This window comes from Myotis myotis, unplaced genomic scaffold, assembly GCF_014108235.1.
Source record: "Myotis myotis isolate mMyoMyo1 unplaced genomic scaffold, mMyoMyo1.p scaffold_m19_p_12, whole genome shotgun sequence".
In the NCBI taxonomy this organism is placed as follows: Eukaryota; Metazoa; Chordata; class Mammalia; order Chiroptera; family Vespertilionidae; genus Myotis; species Myotis myotis.
In genome coordinates this window covers 44,757,156-44,775,070 of record NW_023416316.1, presented here as the reverse complement: position 1 = coordinate 44,775,070, position 17,915 = coordinate 44,757,156, and the positions used below count along the sequence as shown (strand labels likewise).

The 17,915-nt window shown below is 40.3% G+C and overlaps 1 long non-coding RNA gene across 1 annotated transcript; it reads left to right on the top strand.

Moving 5' to 3' along the window:
- Positions 1 to 2,096: 2,096 nt before the first annotated feature.
- Positions 2,097 to 14,829, top strand: LOC118666889. The gene is made up of 3 exons (XR_004971095.1): positions 2,097 to 2,164; positions 2,925 to 3,019; positions 14,733 to 14,829. It is a non-coding gene; the product is annotated as an uncharacterized LOC118666889 (long non-coding RNA).
- The last annotated feature ends 3,086 nt before the right edge of the window (positions 14,830 to 17,915 follow it).

Here is a 17,915-nt window from a genome sequence, read left to right as displayed (position 1 = left end):
CCAGCACCTTCCTTCAAGCCATTCTGTCTACCTATAATGCTCACTTTCCCTTTGAACCTTTTTCTTTTTCATTTTTCCCCACTCACAATTTCTATTTTTAAAATTCAGTTTAATTTTATTCCATCATCTCTTATCCCTCTGTGCCCTCTACCACCTCCACCCATCATCACCATCACCGCACTGTTGTCCCTTTGACTCTTTGGCTCAGGAGCTATTTCCTTCCCCAGAGAAACTCCCCTAGCTGCCCCACTCATCATGGTTATGCTCTTTTCTCAGTTGAACATTTTCTACTTGTTGCCTGAACCACTTGTTGGCCAAGTTCTAAGCCCATATCTTGTACCTCTCTGTGTCCTCGTGGCTCAGCACAAAGAACATGCTCAAGAAACATTTATTAATGATGATTATGATGCCCACTGTCAGCACAGCTGTTCTGCTTTCTGCAATAATGAGGAAAGTAATATGGGAGCACTAGGGAGGAAATTCCCTCTAGTCCTCCTTAAATACTGCCAAAAGTCCTAAGAAATTTACATACATTCTATTCCAATAGCAAAGACATAATCAAAGTTTGGAAAAAAGGAAGTAAGGAAGAAAATGATCAAGGATTATTTTGCATTTTCACCTAATCTGTTTTATGATATAGCAAGATAAATGTGAAACATCCGCCCTAACTGGTTTTGCTCAGTGGATAGAGCATCAGCCTACGGACTCAAGGGTCTCAGGTTCAATTCCAGTCAAAGGCATGTACCTTGGTTGCAGGCACATCCCCAGTAGGGAGTGTGCAGGAGGCAGCTGATCAATGTTTCACTCTCATCAATGTTTCTAACTCTATCCCTCTCCCTTCCTCTCTGTAAAAAAATCAATAAAATATATTTTTTTAAAAATGTGAAACATCCTATATAATAAAAGCGGAATATGCAAATAGACCGAATGGCAGAACAACCAGTTGGTGGGGGATGGGGCTGGCGAGCAGGCAGCGCCAGGCCAGCCAAGACACATGCCAGCGGGCAGAGGGAGGGAATGGCGATGGTAGGCTGGGGGCAGTGACCAGTGGTGGCGGAGGGGCGATGGGGGGAGCTGGCACCATCCCCTGATCACCTGTCTGGTCGCCTTCCGCAGAGGGGGCCTGCGGCAGCTGTGGCAGGGTGATGTCAGTGGCGCTGTCCCGATTGGCCCAGAGGTGGCAGCGGCAGAATGATGGGGGCAGCGCTGTCCCCTGATCACCCGCCTGGTCGCCTCCTGCTGAGGAAGGCCGGACTGCAGCTTAGGACAGTAGGCCATCCCCTGAGGACTCCTGGACTATGAGAGGGCTCAGGCCAGGCTGAGGGACCCCACTCTCCCAGTGCACGGATTTTCATGCACCGAGCCTCTAGTCTCTATTATAAAATGTCTTGAGACTCATAACTCAAACAGTGGGTAAAAGAACAGTCTAAATGAGAACCTTCGGCTTTGTAAGTCAAGTCAATGTACTTCAGTCATATCATAAAGAGTATGGTATGATGGTTAAAAGCTTGGGCTCTCAAGCGGTGCTGCCTAGCATACAGTTTTAACCCTACCAACTACTGGCTATGTGATCATGAAAAATTTACATAACTTTTCTGTGTTCCAGTTTCCCCAACCTGTGAAAGGAGGACAGTAGCAGTGATATTCTAGAAAATATTTAACAACTGGCTCTCCTTTTCAAAGCCCTGATTTGTATCATATGTCGGTATCTATGGTGTAAATACTCCCACAATGGCTGATTTCAAGCTACCAACAGGCTCACAAAATGCAAGCCAATTTGATAATGGATTCTGACAGGGTACCTTACTTGTAGGGTTGTTGTGAAGATTAAATAAGTTAACACATGCAAAACACTTAGAACTGGCCCTGGAGCATCATATACTTAGTTTGATGAATATTAGCTATTTTTTATACCATTTTAGTTTGTCTTCTAAAATGGAGGATAGAAATAGCAAGTACTATTGAAAAAAAGCAGTTGCCTTGATTTTAATTCATTGCAACCTCTTCCTAAAGATAGGTTTTATGTTTACTATCGCCAAGCAGCCTCATCAACTTTTTAAAAAATTTCCTTGCCTTTTCCTTAATTCATCTTTTTTAGGAGCATTCTAAGAATCAGAAGACTGGTTAAAAGCCATATACCAGTAAAGAAAAGAGGTTATAAAAAGTAAGTATAAACCCAACTGAAAAATTTTCCTTGAAAACTCATCTTAAGAAAGGCTAAGTACTTAAATAAGTAGATATGAAAGTTTATTTGGATGCAATAACTTACTGCCTGTTAATGGGAAGGAATATGAATTGTATTCCATCAAAATAATGTTACTCCCTGGTGTTCTTCCTCACACAAAAATAAATAAGAATTTAGATTTTAAAATACCCCAAAATACATGACTCTGAACAGTATGACTTTCTGCTTTTTGACTTCTGTGGGTATTTCTATGACTTTCATTTATAAAATTTGCTGGGTATTTCATTAGAACTAACACTCGGGCAATAAATATTTGCTACATATACAAAACAGATCGGCTTCAAACTATAAACCAAAAGATGACCAGCCAACAGCCCTGTTCATCAGCTGCGACTCCCAGACCCCAGCGTTTTTCTCTAGGATGTCTTATTTTTTGCTCAGCTGTTTTGTTACTCTCTTGATTACAACTTTTTTTATTTTATTTTATTGCTTAAAGTATTACAAAGGGTATTACATATGTGTCCATTCCCCCCCCCCCCCCCGCCCTAGACAGTCCCCTAGCCTCCCCTATCCCCCATCGATTACAACTTCTGAATCACTCATTTGCTTCTCCCATGCATAGGATGGTTTTTAATTTTACTTTTGCAAATTTTATTTCCTTTTTAGTCATTTTCTCCATTGTTCCTTTCCTCCTGTTGCTATTCATTTGTTATTTCTCTCCCGAATGCTCTGCCTAAAGTCAGCTTCAACAGAGGAAATCTTCAACTGATAAAGAGCCTACTTTCGCTGTTGGAGGAACGCAGGAAACAGCCAAACATTGAGGCTACAATCCATGTAAGTGCCCACTTGAATGGTTCCTATTTTGAGAAAATGGTTCCTATTTTGAGAAAATGGAAGTTGAGCATATTGGTTGGGTCGATTTCTGGGCTCTCTATTCTATTCCATTGATCTATATGTCTGTTCTTGTGCCAGTACCAGGCAGTTTTGAGAACAGTGGCTTTGTAATACAGCTTGATATCCGGTATTGAGATCCCACCTACTTTGTTGTTCTTTCTCAGGATCGCTGCAGCTATTCGGGGTATTTTTATAGAAAAGCCACTGGAAATGGCTTGGGTGGGGCAAGATCTCAGGGAATCACCAGGGTGGAGCAGTGTGAACCAGGTTAATGGAGACTTAGATATGGTGTCTGCCTGCTGGTTCTGTGGTGGGGGTGTCTCAGAAAAGAAATAATAGCCTCTACCAGCACTTTTGTCTGTCAGAAAGCTGACAGCTGACACCCACCCCCAGCTCTCACTCTAATGCCAGACAATTCAGTTGCTCCCTGTATGCTCCTGGTTCCTTTCAAGCTGCTGCCCCAGTGCACTGGAGCTCAGAGGGAGTGAGCCTGAGTAAGCCCAAGCACGGGCCCTTTAAGAGGAGCTGCCTGGGACTCCCACAGCCTCTGTGTCACTCAGCCACAATCCCCACTGGTTTTTATAGCCAGAAGTTATAAAGGATTTATCTTCCCGGTTCTGGAATCCTGGGCTGGGTGGCCTGTTGTGGAGCTGGAACCCCCTTGCTCTTCAGGAGGGACCTTTGCAGCTGAGATATCCCTCACAATTTTGATTCACCATAAATGAGTGTGGGACCAGCCCGTTCCATGTCTCCCCACCCCTCCTACCAGTCTCCATAAGGCTTCTTTAAATCCCTAGTTGTAGGACTTCCATTCAGCTAGATTTCAGGCGGTTCTGAATGATCATTATTCTGAAGTTATTTGTAATTTTTATGTAGTTGTAAACGGGTTCAAATACTACATTTACCTAAGTTACAATCTTGACCAGAAGTTCAAGTTCCATTTGAATGTACCATCAGCTTCTTGCTGGGATCCTTGACTGCTAATATAATTGTCCTTTAACACAGTGTTTGGGAAATCCCTAGGAGATAGGGTAACAATTTTTACTGGCCTTTTTCCTTGGCCTTAGTAATGAAAAAGTGAGTGAATGCTTAAAATATAATCTGTAGTTAATTATTGATGGGATAATGTTTCTTTTCTTAGTATTCACTCTCCTCTGGTAAGCCCAGATCTCCAATTAACTATAAACAAAATTATGAAACTACTTTATGAATTAAGTTTTGAGCATCTTAAGTTTGAGATGCCTGAGGGAGATCTAGTAATAATAGTTTCTAAGTGTTCATAGATGAAATTGTTTGCCACTGGAGACAGTGAGTTCCACATTGTAGGAGTGTCCAAGCAGAAGCTGGAAAATCAATGGATTTGTTGTTGAACTTGCTGATTTAAGGATCTTTTCCAATGTGTACTTTTAAGATTCTTTGCTTTATGTTATATGGTCTATCACCATAATATTGATTATGAAGATGTTGACAATTAAGTTAGATATTTTACTATAACACATGGTGCACATACAATATGCATACAGACTCTTAAGCCCCAAAATCTTAGAGAAAATTTATCTTCAGTACAACATGATGAAAATCCTGGTCTTTGGAGACAGATAAACCTCTGCTTCAATCCTAGGTCTCAGTGAAAAATCTATGTGTCTTATGGAAGTGACCTAATGTCTCTGTATCTCAGTTTTCTTACATCTTTCTCATAGCGACCGGGTAGAAATTCAGGAAAATAACACATAAGACAAATTTAGGTTCCCCAAAATGTTAGTTCTCTTTGATTTATCATCATCATTAAAATGTTCTTTCTGCTATATCAATTTGCAGCGCAAAGGTAAATAAAAATGCACTTAAGAATTCTTTTTAAAACTCATAGCTAACATCAGACTCAATAGTTAAAATGTGAAAGTGTTTTCTCTAAGATCAGGAACAAGACAAGGATGCCTATACTCACCACTGTTATTCAACATAGCATTGGAAGGTATAACCAGAGCAATATGGCAAGAAAAGAAAAATAGAAAGCATCCAAATTGGAAAAAAAGAAGTAAAACTGTCCATATTTTCCAATAACATGATGTTATATATAGAAAACTCTAAAGACTTCACCAGGAACTGTTAGAAATAAACAAATTCAGTAAAATTGCAGGATACAGAATCAATATACAAAAACCTGGTGCATTTTTACACACCAACAATGAACTATCATAAAGAGAAATTAAGAAAACAATCCCATTTACAACTGCATCAATGAGAATAAAATACCTAAAAATAAATTTAACCAAAAAGATGAAAGCCCTATATATTGAAAACTATAAGACATCCATGAAAAGAATTGATGAAGATATAAATAAATGGAAAGACATTTTATGCTTATGAATTGGAAGAATTAATAATGTTAAAATGCTTACACTACCCAAAGCAATCTACAGATTCAATGCAATCTTTACAATATTCAAAGCCATTTTTCATAAAAATAGAACAATCCTAAAATTTGTATGGAATCACAAATGACCCTAAATTGACAAAGCAATTTTGAAAAAAAAAGTTGAAGGCATCATACTCCCTGACCTAATACTATACTACAAATCTATAGTGATCAAAATAGTATGATATTGGCATAAAAACAGACACATAGATCAATGTAACGGAACAGAGAGCCCAGAAATAAACCCATACTTTATATGGTCAATTAATCTATGACAAAGAAGGTAAAAATATATAATGGGGTAAAGACAGACTCTTCAATAAATGGTTCTGGGAAGACTGGCTAGTCACATGTGAAAGTATGAAACTAGACTACTATCTTACACAGCCCACAAAAATTAACTGAAATGGTTTAAGACTTGAATGTAAGACCCGAAACCATACACTTTCTAGAAAAGAAAGGAGGCAGTAAGCTCCTTGTTATAGGTCTTGGCAATGAATTTTGGCTCTGACTCCAAAAACAAAGGCAACAAAATAAAAAATAAACAAGTAGAACTACATCAAATGGAAAAGCTTCTGTACAGCAAAGGAAATAATAAACAAAATTCAAAGGCAAACTATTAAACAGGAGAAAATATTTGAAATTATATATCTGATAAAGGGCTAATATCCAAAGTATATAGAGAACTCATTCAACTCAAGAGCAAAAAGTTAAAATAAAAATTGACTTAAAAATGAGCAAAGAACCTGAATAGATATTTTTCAAAAGAAGACATACAGATAGCCAACAGACACATAAAAGATGCTCAGTATCACTGATCAGGGAAATACAAACCACAATGAGATATCACCTCACACCTGTTAGGATGGCTGTCATCAAAAAAGACAAGAAATAACAAGTACTGCAAAGATGTGGAGAAAAGGGGACCTTCATTCATTGCTGGTGGGAATATAAATTGGTGCAGTCACTGTGGAAAACAATATTGAAGTTCCTCAAAATGTTAAAAATACAGCTACTATATGATCCAGCAATTCCACTTCTGGGTATTTATCCGAAGACAACCAAAAACAATAATTCAAAAATACATATGTACTTCCATGTTCATTACATGATTATTTACAATAAAAAGATATGAAAACAACTTAAGTGCCAATCAACAGATGAATAAGGAAGATGCAGTATATATCAGTGTGTGTGTATGTGTGTGTGTGTGTGTGTGTGTGTGTAATAGAATACTATTCAGATATATATATGTATATATAGATATATATGTATTTATATATAATAGAATACTTTTATATATACTATTTATATATAAAAGGGCCCAGCCGGTTTGGCTTAGTGGACAGAGCGTTGGGTGAGGATTACCAAAAGAAAAAAATAAAGGAATTTTGCTACTTGGGACAAAGTGGATGGATCTCCTTGAGGACATTATTCTAAGTGAAATAAGTCAGATAAAAACAAATACCCTACAATTTCGCTTAAATGTGGAATTTAAAACAAACAAACAAGCCATGCTCATAGATACAGAGAACAAACTGGTGGTTGCCAGAGTTAAGGGGGAGGGGTAAAATGTGTAAAAGGGATCAAAAGATACAAACTTGCAGTTAGAAAATAAATGCGGTGGGGATGTGATGTACAGCATGTGACTATAGTTAATAATGCTGAATTGTATATTTGAAAGTTGCTAAGAGAATAGATTTTAAAACTTCTCATCACAAGAAAAACACATTTGTAACTATGTATTGTATGCATGGTAACTAGACTTACTGTGAGGAACATTTTGAAGTGTATACAAATATTGAATCATTAAGTGATACACTTGAAACTAACATAATGTTACTTATACCTCAATATAAAAATAATTATTTTTTAAAGTTGAAAATGGCCATCAAAGTAAAGATCAACACATTTGCTTTAGCATCCCACAACATTGAGGGCACAGTGTTATATGCTATAAAGAATACATTATATAAAAATCTTCCCTGAAAGAGCTGATATTTTAAAATAATAGTAAATAAATTCCATTCATACTGTGCTTTTCACCTTACAGCCATTTTGCTTGGTGCCTCACAACAATGCTATAAGCCAGGCACTATTATCTCCAGTTATAAAGGAAGGAATGTGAAAAGGGCAGAAATCATAATCCTAGAGGAAGTGGTCTTTTCACAGATTCATTCAGACATCTTACTTGGTCAAGGAAACAATATTGAAAAATAAAAAACATGAAAAAATTAAAAAATTGAACGACACATGGCAGCATGGATATTCTCCGTGAGTTAAGTTAAATCATCTCCAAGTACAACTAGGAATTTCAGGAGCAAGAAAGCCTTGGGCTGGGGGAGTGGGGCTATTGGAGAAACATGTAGCCTTGGGGTTTAGAGCACAGGCTCAGAGAACTTGGTCAAATCCTGGCTCTTTCACACCCAAATGGTGCTGGTGGCCCTTTGTGTTAGCCTTTTCTGTACCTCAGTTTCCTCATCTGTAAAATGGAGGTATAACAGAACCTACCTGGGGAATTTTGTGAGGTTTCAATGAGGTAACCTAGTTAAAGTACTTGGCATAACCCCTACCTCACAGAAAGTGTTTAATAAATACAGCTGTGATGATTACAAGACAAAGCAATGGAGTCCCAGTGGAGAGCTAATTTGCCTAGGCCACGGAACTGGTTAGTGACCAAGCAGGGAGTGGAGCCCAGATCTGGTCCAGTGCCCTTTTGTTCTAAATGAGCCATAACTTAATTGGGTTTTGGAACATGGGTGGTAAGAACTTTAGCTAAAAGAGAGTAAGAGCCTGATACCCTGCTCTTTGCAGTCTATCTAATGATGGGGCTTTTCCAGGAAACAGATGCATCACAAGTATCTATGCAGAAACATAAATAAACATAATTCCTTCAGAAGGCTCTTGTCTTCCTCCTCATGATTGAGCCCCTTATAACATGTTTTGTCTGTGATTTGAAGGACCAAGCCGCCTCAGACAGGTAGAAAAAAGCACAGGCTCACAGTGCACTCCCCTCTTGCTGTGACTGGTGCCACGGTGAGGCCCCAGTGTAGATGCTTCTGGCCGGACAGAAATGGATGTGGAGATTAAAGAACTAGAGTAAAGCCTGCAATCATCTTTGAGACGAGCTTGTGCCTGTTTTTTAATAAACACGCTCAGCTATTTTGAGCCACCAGGGACTTTTCACTCCCAGCCTCCATTCAGAAAGCATTCATCTGGTCACATGAGACCAGGAGAGCAGGAGCCCGCAACCAGCGACCATAGTGTCCTTGGCTAATAAGGGCAGGCTCTCTCACCAGGCATCAAGGCCGAATGAATTTGGGAATCAAGACTTAAATAATAATGAAACTCGAAACAACATTGAGCTGAGTAGGGTTCTGGAGCCTTTTCCCTGCTTAGATCTCTCCTGCTGGAAGTATTTGTTGTTCTTGGCCTTTTGAAGTCATTTCACATCAACCCCAGGCCCTCCCAGTGAGCACAAGTTGACCCAAAATCTTTATTGGGCTCTTGCGACACCGTTTTCCTGGCATTTCTTGGAATAACAGTAGAGCCTCCCTGGGTTTAGAAAGTGCTTTTCTGGTTAATGAGGACTGCACAGTTTCATTCCTAATTACAGTAGTCCCTTTTATAGTGTCATGTTCCTAGCAGAGATGGGAAAGTTTGCATCCTTAAACGCCAAGCCAGCACAACAGTTGTGGCATATATTAAAATCTGAGGAGTTATAATATTCTATTTAATTCTTTAAGAGAGACTTCCACAGGGCCTGCCCCTGCATTTACCAAGAGTAACTTAGGAGGACATTCCAGTCCATGTGTGTGAGCTGAGAAAGCTGCAGTTTTGAGAACTTGCATAGTAGAGAGCCCAGGAGATGACTTTCTCAGCTCGACCAGCTTGAGAAATCTATTCATCCTTCTCCATTTTTAAAGAATACGGTGAGATTCCTCTGCTTCTCTGTAATTCAACACATTTTTGAGAGCCTTGCTTAGATCATGTGACTGGATTTTAGCCAATTTGAATGGTGTTGATGTGAGCGTTTCAGAGTCTATTGCCCAGTAATACTCCTGGGCAGATTTATTTTGGTCCCTTTGGGAGGTTCTGCATATTTAGCTTATAGCCCACAGCTGTCTCCTCTCTGTTTTGATTTTACTCCAGTTACTTCATTTCGTCCTTCAAACCAGGAAAAGTTTGATAACCACTTTTTTCTTTTGGAAAATATGATGGGTAGTACCTGCTGCATCATCAGTGGTGGCAGAAGACAGAAGGTAATGGTAGTCCTGTCTCTTACCTTTTGTCACCTTTCATGCTAATGCAAGCAAGACTTGCTTCTGTGAAGAAGCCAGCGGGGTGGGACAGAATCTGACTTGATTCCCAACATTGCCACGTGTGTCACCTTTGAATTTCAACTTCCACATCTGTAAGATAGGGTAACAACCAATCCTTAGGTCTCTCTGAGAGTCACGAGATGACGCGTGCAGAGCACTGAGCTTGGTGTACAAAGAGGTACTTGCCATGTGTTAGCTGCCTTTCGCTTTCCCTTCAAGAGGACCAGATGAAATACGTAAGAGCCTGCTTAGGAAAGAACATGTGCAATTGAAACTTCAAAAGCTGTTAGCCAGAAACATCTCCTTCCTTGATAAGGAATTGGAGGAATTAGAGAAATTTCTAAATATGAAACTTCTTTCATGTAATTAACCTTGGACTTTTTAGACAAGCAGCAGCAAGATCATCCTACATAAGGAATATATAATTAAGCTGGAGATTAGCATTTGCCTGCCTACCACCAGGGGACAATATGAGGCTGTAATTACTGTTCAGATCTCCACTGAAATACTGGGCTTGGTAATGTTAGACCCCAAAAGAAGCATGCAACAGTTTCTTCCAAGCGCATCCAAAGAGGGGGCACGGTGTAGTGGAAAGAATATTGATTTTTGACTCTAAGTCTTGTTACCTATTAACTAAGTAAACGTCTGTGAACCTCAGTTTTGTTTGATTTTTTAATATGTGAAATAGGCTAGGGCAGTGGTCGGCAAACCGCTGCTCGCGAGCCACATGCGGCTCTTTGGCCCCTTGAGGGTGGCTCTTCCACAAAATTCCGACTTCTGCACATGGGCCACAAAGTTTCACTCGCACTGTATGTGTGCGCCCGCACGTGGTATTTTGTGGAAGAGCCACCCTCAAGGGGCCAAAGAGCCGCATGTGGCTCGCGAGCCGCGGTCTGCCGACCACGGGGCTAGGGGATTTCTGATTTACTCACAGGACTACTTAGAGTAGAGCTTCTCCAATTCCCATGTGTGTACAAAGCACCTGGTCTTGTTAAAATGCAGAGCCTGGCTCAGGAGGAGAGGAGCCTGAGCATTCCTAGCCACTTCCAGGAGATGCTAGTGCTACTGATCATAGACCACACTTTGAGAAGTAAAAATGTACAGGATTGTATGAGATACTATATAGGTAAAAGGACTTGTAAACTCTTGGACGGGTAGAAGGTCATGCCATTAGCAGCAGCAGCATTCATATATTCTACTGAGAGATTTCCTCTAATAAATACTACTACTGATTTTCATGTCTTCCCATCCTACACTGTTCTTTTCAGGGCATCTAACAGTGCCTATATGAGGAATTCTTTTTTTTAGCGTAGTTAAGATAGGGCCTATGGGAATGCAAAATGCCTGGCACAACACTGATAAGGAAGAAAAGGAGAGATTTAAAAAAGAAGGAAGAAAGTATAGAAATACATTGTGTTTTAGGGGTAAGAGGTGGCCGTCTCTTAGAGATAAGGAGATGTAGTGGATGGAAGGGAGGCAGCCCGTTGGCGTTTTGCATCGAGTGCTTAAGGATTACAAGCTTCACAGTAGGTGGAGCCAGATTAGTCAAAGGTGTTTACAATGATGATTGGGGAATTTAGGGATGCTACCATCAGGCGATGTAGCTTGATAAATTTCCAGAAACTACTTGTGATGCCTCATATGTCTATATCTACTCACAGGCCCCTGGAAGAAAGACAAAACTATGGAGAAGTTCTTTTTGAGAAAAAAAAAAAAAGATCTGATGGAAGACCATGGATCTTATGTAGAGGTGAACAGCATGTATTGAGCTCTCATTGTGTACAGAACACAATACCAAATGCAATGCCGTTTCCATGGAGCTTACTTACCTCACAGTCATGCCACAACACAGCCAAACTGGACCCGAGAGCAGGGCAGCTTTGGCAAGCTGGCTTTATCATTTAAGTTTCAGAAAGACTTCTAGGTAATTCTGAGTAACTTTCCAGTAATATTCACACTAACAACAACAGCAACAATAAAAAAGCAAGTGTCTAGAGGTAGAGCTCCTCCCCAAATTGTTTACTCAAAGGACACTGCACACCACCACTCCACCTCAAATTGCACACCCATCCCACCCTGTCAGTCCTGGCCCTCATCCCTGCTCATTTTCTCCATAGCACTTATCATCATCTCAGACATTCAAACGTTTTCTTACTGCTTGTTATCTTATGTCTTCGCCATTTGGACAAAAACTCCCAGAGGGCAGGGACTTTTGCCTGCTTTGTCCACTGCATCTGCACACAGCAGGTGCTCAGCAAGCACTGGTTGAAGGAATAAATTAATAGTGAGAACTTATAGCAGATAAATTCTTAGCAGTATTTTCTCAAAGAACATTAAACAATAAACTGTATAGTTTCAAACTTGCAGAGGGTACCTCTGTATTTCTGGAAACCACATCTAATGTCTCATTATTTAATTCCCTTTTTCCCAAATAAATAACTTTCTGTTTCCTACTAAAGATGATGCCCAATATAATGCCTTGCCCAAGATTTCACGAATGTTTATTCAACAGTGAATTTGAACAGGACACTTTTTTTTTTCATTCTTCCTAAAGCAAGTTGCTCAAAGTTGTCCAGGGGGCACCCTAGAGAATTATCTAACCAAAAGCTTTCTGGTATTTAAAGTGATTTCTGAGTCCCTAAGGGATCCCTTTCTCCTTGTTTTGGTGACAAGGGAGCCATAGGAACTGACTTGGGGAAGATGGCTAATCTTTTTACAGGTGGTCAAGGAGAAAGTCTTTGATAGATTCTAATCTGTTTTCCACAAACCTCCTGGACCACGGAGGGACCTACAGCATCTCCAGAGGTAGAGAAGTGTGGTAGGAAACAGCAGTCCCTATCTTGAGATTTCCCAGGAATGTGCCAGTTGAGTCTCAGTCAAGCACCAGCTAAGACAGTGCTCTCTCCTTCCCTGCAGACCATCTACCTTGAGATGCCTTGGAGCTAGAGCCCCTCCGTTTAACCCCAGGCTCATTTGGAAGCCACTGAGATGACCGCATTTTACTGTCATTCCCTTTAAAGGTGGCACAGACAGTATCTCACAGAGCAGTGTCATGGTGAGGTGACCTGCCCTTAGAAGTGGTTTAGTAAGTGCTGGAGCCTATTTTCAGTCTTCATGCAGTTTTAAGATTTAGCCCAATTTCTAGACCATCCCCTACCTAGGCTTGCTGACTGCTTCATTTCACACTTTGCGGTGGGAGGTAGGTGGGTTTCTCTGTGAACGCGATGGTGCCAAAGACACTTATGAACATTAAAAAAATGTCTGAACGTAGCTTTAAGCTACTCAGCCTGTTTCTCATCCCGTGCCGCGCCTTGTGGAGCGTATGCCAGTTCAGAGCTCTCTTTGAAATCAGTGGCGGTTATGAGCTTGGAGCAACTCTGTGGGGCACTGAGCAATATAACAAATGAGCCCCTTTGAAGACCCACCATTGTACTTGGGCTCTCTTTGTGCTGGCCGACATGCATTGCTCGGGGATGTTCTGTGGTGGTGGGAGTGGCCCACCAACACAGGTCCTCTGGTTTCAACTTTGGGCCTGAAAGAGGAGGAGGGGGCAGGGAAACGAGTCCTCTTGTTTCCTTGAAGAACTGGCCTAAACCCATTTGCTATCCTTTTGTTATTAACACCTGGGATAAAACACCCCACACTCACATACCATGAATTAAAACAAAACAAAAGCTGCCTTTCATCTGCACATACTTACTGGTCTAGGCAGCAACAAACGCAATAAGAAAAATAAAACAAAAACAAAGCCAGGAGATAAAGCAGACTTATTTGTACCTCAGGGCTCACAGATTGTTTCTTTAGTTGAAAGTAAAGCTTATGACCTGGGGTAATTTTCATGTTTCTCTGATGACATTACAGGCCAGGTCAATATTCTGATATCAAGATGAAAATTTCTTGAATAGTCTTAAAGAAAGACTATTCTTTTGACTAAATATTCCTAAATGGCTAGTAAATGTTACTTCAAATAAATAAGTTCAATAAAAAAATACATTTAGGTTGTTTTCAAATATATTTAAAAAGACTGATATATTTGGCCCAATTTTTTCAAGTACAAGTTTCAATGGCTATTTGAATACCATCTTTTGTACTAGATGCAGATATGACCAATTTTTGCTGAGCACCTTATTTTTGTCTCAAAACCACACTCTGAGGTCCATATTGTTAACCCTACTTAGCAGATGAAAGAACCTAGGTCAGAGTCCCAACGTCAAGGAACTAGTAAGTGGCAGAGCCGGCATCCAAACCCAGGCCCTTTGACTCCCAAATTCAGTCCTCATCCTACCACAAGCTACAATCATCCAGCTCTCTCCACAACTGAAGTAATATGTTGTCTATTTACAGTGAGAAATACTGGAACAAAGGCTGAGTTAGGGCAAAGTAGGGGCTGATCAAGAATGGTTCTAAGAAACATAAGTATCAGGTGAAATAGACTTCAAGGAAACTTGGCATTTCTGGATACAAATGTGGGAGAAGAAAGTTCCAAGTCCTTTTTATCATCTTTGAAACTTTTTCTAAAACAGGGACAAAAATAGACAGGATAGTTTTCATAGTCACTGATTGGTAGAAGACTTCCTTCCATATATGCTGCCTCATTCCAAAATGACGCCAGGTAAATACCAGATAACTACCAGATAACGAAGAAGTGAAGTTTGGGGAAAGAGCAAAAGCAAACAATAACAAGTGAAAACCAGAAGCAAATTACATACAAATGCTTGTTACAGAGAGGATGACGGCAAAACACACAAAACCAAAGAGAGCAGCGGTAAGATAATCATAATAACAATAATGGCTAATATTTATTGAGAACTCGTGATTTGTCAGACACAGTGCTAAACAGTTTTACATTATGTGTCTCACTTAATTATCACTGCAGCCTTATGAAGTAAGTACAGTTATTTTCATTATTTTATAGATGAAAACATTGAGGCGCAGAGAAGTTAAGAGTCTTAAGGTTGACCAGATAATAGGTGACGGCTGCTGGATTTGAACCTCAGCATTCTAATTTCAAGATGACACGCCGCCTGGCCATCCTTGGCTTTATTCCAGGTGAACACATAAACACATTGTCATTACTCATGAACAACCAATTGTTTCCTGGCATTTGGGTCTAAGGGAAATGGCTCCTAAGTGGAACATGAATGGTTCAGAGGCTAGTGCCTTTCTTAACATCCCCCACGATGCTAACAATGCTGACAGGCCCATGGCTGTTTCCACTGGGTCCCTCCACACAAGATGAGGCCCAATGCAAACATGCAATTCAATCAAAGCGAGTGAAAGTAAAAGAAGCCCAAACAATATGGTTCAAGAACAAAGAACACACCGAAACCGGTTTGGCTCAGTGGATAGAGCGTCGGCCTGCGGACTGAAAGGTCCCAGGTTCGATTCCGGGCAAGGGCATGTACCTGGGTTGCGGGCATATCCCCGGTGGGAGATGTGCAGGAGGCAGCTGATCGATGTTTCTCTCTCATCGATGTTTCTAGCTCTCTATCTCTCTCCCTTCCTCTCTGTGAAAAATCAATAAAATATATTTAAAAACAAAACAAAGAACATAGGAGGGAGAGCAGTAACTGGGAATAGGCACAAAAGCAGAGGTGATATGGTTTGCCTTGATCTTGGGATAGAATCTAAACTACCTGGAGAGATGGATGGACTTCATGTCCTTCAAGCAATCCTCCATGGGGCCTCCTTAGCAGTAAACATTCCTTGAGCACTGCTCCGCTGGAGGGAAAGAAAAATCACAACCATATAGAATGGAGATTATAAATCTGGAGTGAAACTAATTTCAGTTGTGCCTTCACGGCTACTCAGAAGTCCTATTACAAGAGCTTCTCCCTTTCCCTTCACTGCTATTCCAAGCCCTTACCATTCTTCAAAGCTGTCAATCTTCTCTTTTGGGGGTGACCTTGTTTCTAAGTTAAGGATTAGCATAATCAAGAATGGATTCCTTCATTTTCCCACCCATGATCTCATGAGCCCCTGCCTGCATCCTCACCCATTCTTTCCTTGTTCTCATTCTAGCAAGACAATTTTCCTACCAAAGGCAACTCCAGCCACTGATACAATGGACATTATTCCACCATGACTCCTTAGGAAATTTACTTTATGAATAATGTCCTTTTTTACCTTTAATGCTCTATTGGTTATTCCCCTCAGTATAAAATAAGTTTATCCCTTTTATTTAAAAAACAAACGAACAACAAAAAACACATATTTAATGAATATATTTTTTGAAACATTCTCATGCTTTTTTCATTGGAGCTCTTCTTTTACAAAGTGCAACCTCGATTTTACCCTCTGTGACTCCACAGCACTTGTTCGCTTTTTAGTCCACACACCCTGGCTCTACCCGTCTCACTGCACTGAGACTGCCCTGCTTTATCCACTAACCCAGCAGTTCTCAACCTGTGGGTTGCGACCCCTTTAGTGGTCGAACGACCCTTTCACAGGGGTAGCCTAAGACCATCCTGCATATCAGATATTTACATTATGATTCATAACAGTAGCAACATTACAGTTATGAAGTAGCAACGAAAATAATTTTATGGTTGGGTCACAACATGAGGAACTGTATTTAAAGGGCCAGAAGGTTGAGAACCACTGCAATAACCCAAATGAACAGCATTTGTGTTACCTGACTTGTCCTGCTGACTGTTCACCTATTCTTGGAGTTTTGGCTTTGCCTTCCATGACATTTCTCTCTCTCTCTCCTGGTTTATCTCTGCCTCAGTTGCTCATCTTCTGGTGCCTTGATTGGTTTCCGTTTCTTGGCCCTTCCCTCCAATGTCAGTATCTTCTTTTTCCACTTGATTTACTTTGGGGGGATCTTGTTCCTACCAGTGCTTTACATCCAGATGCATACCCTGAGCTCTAGTCCCATATCTCCAACTGTTTTCTGAGTATTTTCATCTGCATACCCCACCAGCACTGCAAACTCAACACGTCCAGACTGAACACAGCATCTCTGCTTTTGTGCCCATCCCAGCTACTGCTCTCCCTCCTATGTTCTTTATATGAGTGAGTGTTTAGACCCTTCGTCCAGTTTCCCAAGCCAACAGTCTGGGAGCCTTTGACTCCTTTCTCACATTCTAAACAACACATCCAATATATTCTTCTCCTTTCATATCTCTCATATCTAATCGGGCTACATACAGTTCCAGTTGATTAGGTCCATCAACTCCCTTAACTACTGCAATACAATTCTCGACATTTGCCCAGACTTCAATTCCTATTTCCATATCCCCTTTCATACTAACCCCAGAGTTCAAATACAAACAAATTGATTATGTCATGCCCTTGCTCACAGTTGGTCATTGGCATCTCATGACTCACAGCATACAAAATTTAAAATCATTGTCTGCCTGGAAAACACCTATTCATGTTTCTTATTCCTCAGGGAAGTTTTCCAGGACAGACTGAAATGTGTTCTCTTAATCTGCCACTTAACGTTGTGGATCATTCAATGTAGTAAATCTCACAGTCTTTGCTTCTTTACAATTATGACTTTCTACTTGTTTAAATGACTTGAGAGCAAGACCTCATTTTCTCAACTTTGTATCTGTAGCATGTAGTATACTGGTAGGCACTCAATAAACATTCAGTGAATGGAGAAAATGTATGTATTTCTTAAAGTATATAATTGCAACGAGTGTGAAAAATTTTCCCTAGGGAATTTCAAAGCTTGCCCTGCCAAAATTAAAATCAGGACTGTTCATTTGATTATATATATAACTCTTGAGATAGACAGGGATGTATATCTTGACCACAATTTGTACTATAATATGAATGTGTTTTCCCAGCCACTATGGGTACATGTATTCATTTTTAAGAACTCTAGATCATGGTTGTGATTGTGCTTGATGCTCTTGGCCACTAGAGTCTAATTATTCCAATGAATGTACTGAAGTAGATGTTGGGAAAGGGATTAGGTGAGGTCTGTGCTTATACTTTCTGAGATAGACTCCTTCAAGGAGATGGGTTTCAGTATTCCTGACACTAGATCCTTTAACTCCCATGGAATTTTCAGACATCCATTTGAGACCCCTCATATACCAACACCAAGGACACACAGGCCCCTTTAAACTAGTACAGCCGTCTC